The sequence below is a fragment of the Sphaeramia orbicularis genome, chromosome 3, assembly GCF_902148855.1.
Source record: "Sphaeramia orbicularis chromosome 3, fSphaOr1.1, whole genome shotgun sequence".
In the NCBI taxonomy this organism is placed as follows: Eukaryota; Metazoa; Chordata; class Actinopteri; order Kurtiformes; family Apogonidae; genus Sphaeramia; species Sphaeramia orbicularis.
Window position 1 is genome coordinate 9,310,690 of NC_043959.1, and position 5,345 is coordinate 9,316,034.

Sequence of the window (5,345 nt, forward strand, 5' to 3'; positions counted from 1 at the left end):
TGATAAAAAAAAAAAAAAAAGAAGAAGAAAAACATACTAATAAAACAATATATGGTGAGTTGACAGAGACAATCACAATACATGGAAAGTTAGTGTTTTTTACTACTGTTTGTTTTTTCACTTGTGGATACTGATAGAACCTGTAAATTTCCCAATGGGATGAATAAAGTATCTATCTATCTATCTATCTATCTATCTATCTATTGGGTGGGGAAGCAAAATTTACAATGAACATTTAGTTGTTTTTTCTCAGCAGGCACTACATCAGTTGTTTTAAAACCAAACATTTATTGATGTCATAATCATACCTAACACTATTATCCATACCTTTTCAGAAACTTTTGCCCATATGAGTAATCAGGAAAGCAAACGTCAAAGAGTGTGTGATTTGCTGAATGCACTCGTCACACCAAAGGAGATTTCAAAAATAGTTGGAGTGTCCATAAAGACTGTTTATAATGTCAAGAAGAGAATGACTATGAGCAAAACTATTATGAGAAAGTCTGGAAGATACTATTAAAGAAGAATGGGAGAAGTTGTCACCCGAATATTTGAGGAACACTTGCGCAAGTTTCAGGAAGCGTGTGAAGGCAGTTATTGAGAAAGAAGGAGGACACATAGAATAAAAACATTTTCCATTATGTCAATTTTCTTGTGGCAAATAAATTCTCATGACTTTCAATAAACTAATTGGTCATACACTGTCTTTCAATCCCTGCCTCAAAATATTGTACATTTTGCTTCCCCACCCTGTACATAAAAGACATGACAAACTATAAGTCTGAAACTGAAACACTGTGGTTCTGTTTATCTATCAAATGTTCATTGTGGTCGGTTTCAGATGCTGCAGCTCTTTCATAATTCATAGTTTCAGTTCTTGTTTGTTCAGTATTAATTTGCCTTGTAAATCCAAGCTGGACTGACTGTACATATCCTGACCAAGGAAAATAAAATTCTCCCTTTGTGCAGTAATCTACACCTGGATTTACTGCCTCCGTCCATAATAATATACATTACACAGACTCAATGTCGTCTAAAATTAACGTTTATTTGCAATATAGTATAGCAAACTATTACATGATCAAAAACAAATTGATTTTAGCAAAAAAATGTCTCTGTTCTGGGGTCGCTAGAAATTTGTGATGTTAAAATGGGGTCATGAGCCAAAAAAGGTTGGGAACCACTGCCATAATATAAATAAATGATAAATAAAAATAAATAAAAATAGCATAAATCTGAATCTGTTCACACATACACGCCGATGTTCTCATGCACTCATACTTTCCATCTGTTCTCCACAATATACTCCCAGTATCCCTCCAATCCTATTATATACCCCTGTGGTATTTAACCCTTTCATGCATACTGGTCACTACAGTGGACAGCTATTCTACAGCTGTTCTCTTGTATATTCATGGATTTTTTTTTTTTTTTTTACACATATCTTTATTAAAGTTTTAAGACACTACATATCTTTTCTGACATGAATTGGTAACCTTGTGTAGATCTCCCCTGAGCATAAACCCCCAGAGTTTTCACACAATTTATCAGTAAATACATGTTTCTTTGCTTCAAAAATTAAACGCATGGTGTCCAGCTGATTGTTATTATTATTATTATTATTATTATTATTATTATTATTATTATTATCATTATTATTATTATTATTATTATATTTTATTGGTACTTTTTTAATGTTTTTTTTATTTATTTTATCTATGTATTTATTTTTTATAAGACATTTTTCAATTACATTGTTTTTTTTTTTCATGTTTAAAGAGAAATGAAAACACTCAGGTAAAAAATCTTGATTCAGGTTCTCATAATTCGTGCATGAAAGGGTTAAGGAATCCATAAGTACCCTAACCTGTGCTCTCTCACCCATTTTTAATACCCCTGTCAGTGTAAACTCATTTACTCCTACTCCTCATCTCCTCTCTCTCTGTTTCATATTTCCTGCACACCTCAGAAGAACATGCTCCACAGACTCCTCCTCCTCACATCCCTCACACAAACCTGTTTGGTGTTTGTCTATTATTTTCTGTTTTATTTAACGCGTCTTGCTCCAGCCTTTTAATCGTGTCATCATAATTTCTTCTCTTATTCCACTTCCCACCCTTTCTACTCTTCCACTCTTCTGTATTTCATATAGATGTCTCCCTTTGGCTTCTCCGTCCCACCTCTGTTGCCACATTTGAATACTTTTCCTCCATATTTCACATTTGACCTCTGCCTTACTCAGATTAATATGCATTTCTATGTTTTGTTTCTTTAGAGCTCTCTTCACCAATTCATCCGTCTTTTTTATTCCCCCTCACTAGGGTGGTCCTTATTTTTCAGCTTTCAAATGTCCATGCTCTCACCCCACCAATTTGTTAGGATAAATAAAAAAAAAAAAAAAATTCTGGCAAAATTTTAGGAACATTAACCAATATTTAGAGGTTGCTCAAGAAGTTTAAAATATAACACAGTTAACCGTATTCGGTATTTTTCACGTTATATGCTGCATTGTGTGCCCGGCTTCTGGCATGCTGTTTAATGATTTATGGCTGAAATTGGTTCATTTGATCATGTAGATCTAGGCATTACGTATTCTGACTGTTGGTAACCACATGTGGTGGTTTTACCCTTTCAGCACATCACTAGATAAAGCTTAAAATGTCCGTATTACTTGGATTGGCTGACCTCATCTCCTAATTTTGGGTTTCCCCCAAACGGTGCTGTTGTGCACAATTTGTGTGGAATCACTGTTTAGTGTTTTAGTAGTGGTATGTCTTTGACAGTAAAAACATATCAGTCTGAGTGAAGCACAGACAATACTCCGATGCAAGAAAGGCCACGCTGCTCAGTGCTCCAGAGTGACAGTAGTTGTTAATCAACATTATCATCAAGCATTCATTCATTTTCTGAACCAGCTTTATCCTCACTAGGGTCACTGGAGCCTATCCCAGCTACATAGAGGCGAAGGCGGGGTACACCCTGGACAAGTCGCCAGTTCATCACAGGGCTGAACATATAGAGACAAACAATCACTCTCACATTCACACCTATGGGCAATTTAGATTAACCAGTTAACCTATCAGTGCATGTCTTTGGATGGTGGGAGGAAGCCGGAGTACCCGGAGAGAACCCACGCAGACACGGGGAGAACATTCAAACTCCACACAGAAAGGTCCCACACCCCGTCGACTGGTGTTGGAATCGAACCCAGGACCTACTTGCTGTGAGGCACGAGTGCTAACCACTGCACCACCATGTCACCCTATCATGCATCTTTCAGTTCAATATTCAGTCATGAATGCAGGACACTATTTTTGTTCATTTGTTTCTTGCTATTTTGTAAAATACTTGTAATATACATGTGACAACAGTTATGATCACTCAACTGAAGACAAGACGATAATTCTGACTTGAGTTCTATGATCTTTTGCGAATACATTCATGAACTTTTTTGGCTTGTTTTTTCCTTTTTATGGATATATTGTGTAGTTGTGCACATGTAGTTAATGTGTGGGTGTTAATAAAAGCAATGCTGCTTTCCATTTTGTAATGTGGCGTGCGTTTGTAAGAACGGTGAAATTTATGCAATATTTAACAATTTTGGAAATATTCAAAGGCCTTGAGCTACCCCCAGATATTTTCAAAACAATCTGAAATTTTGCACAGTTTGTTTTTATTGGCATCCTAACAAATTTAGGGGGTGATAGTCGAACATTTCCCAAAAAAAAAGTTTGACCCCATATAAGGACCACCCTACCCCTCACACCTACATGCGCCGACACCCAGGAAAACTTAACCTGTCCCCCGATTTGTTAATTTTGTGACTGACTTAAGTACTTCAAATAAAATATCTTGACGGCTGTTTGAGCTGAACGATTTCATGCTTGCCAGGACTGAAGCTGACTCAGAACATACCAACTCCTGCCGTTATTGTAGATGAACTGATGATTAACTATTTTAATTATCTCTGATTTCTGCGGTCTAAATATGGTTTAAACCTGGTCTAGACAAGGTTATAGAAACATTGATTTAATTCCAGTGTCGTATATAATTGTATGACGGTGAAATTACGCTAAAGACATTTTAACCTCCTGATACCCTGGGATGTGAAAGTTCTGGCTTTTTTAAATAAAATAACTGTCTTGATTGGAAACGGTATGATGCAACGGTTTATTCAGATACATTTTTTTTTCGAATGTCCTTTGCAGTGGACTGTGTTTTTTTTTCCCTAGTAAAGCTGTGAAACTCTTGCCCCAAAATGCATCACTGGGTCTTAGGATGTTAATATAATAATGGGACGATCAACAAGGTACAAAATACAGTCTTCATAATTAGATTAACAACCATATTTATTTTATTCCATTTTATTTTAAATCATAATAAATAACATAAAATACTTCCAGGTATGTCAAGGACAATATGACAAAGCTGGAGAGAAAAACAGATCAAGGTCATCTGGGGATATTCCTAAAAATTTGGGATTTGAAATACTTTAAGCATCGATATGTGTTTTCAGCATCAGTTTATAGTGGACATGTCACTGGGCTATTAATACAATTTAGTGGTTGCTAAATATTTCCAGCTCAAGCCGCAAAATGTACATTTATTCTGTAATTGTAAAGGAAGAGTTGCATTTGTAAAAAAATTGTAAAAAAAAATTTGCATTACTTTCAGCATCACAAACAAGAGCAGATCAAAACAAGGTTCTGCTATAATATGGCCATTTTTTCTTCTTAAACAGCAGAAATTATACATAAAGTGACTCAAACTTCCTCTAAATAAAAACCTGGCACCAGTATTTGAAGAACTACTTGTAATGTTAAGATGGTTTTTCAATATTAAATTTCTCAGGGCATTCCAATTTTTTAGTAGATGTTCAAATGTGATTGTATCCCCCAATAAAAACACCCCCACCCCGCACCCTGAAATCTACACCTGTGCTATTGGTAGAACAGAAACAGAAATCATATGAGGAAAATAGACTAGTCTAAATTTTGTATAAAACATCTTTTATAAAGAACAAAAGAACATTGAGACTGTCTGACACATTTCATTACTGTCTTTTGAGATGTTTAATATGAAATATAATTTAGTTTTTTTTAACATGACACTATATACACAATATTTCATAGCACATATCCTGTAATTATGCGGTACAGTATAAAAATAGTAGCAGTCATTTAAAATCTATTAAATTTGCACTTGCTAGTCCCAGATCATCTCTTCATACCCCACAAATATGGAAATCAGAAGTGAGTAAAAAATGTGCATAAATAATTTCAGTACTTAAAGCACAGCGTCATAATGTAGCCAGTGCAGGAACATTCATATTTAGCAAATATTTA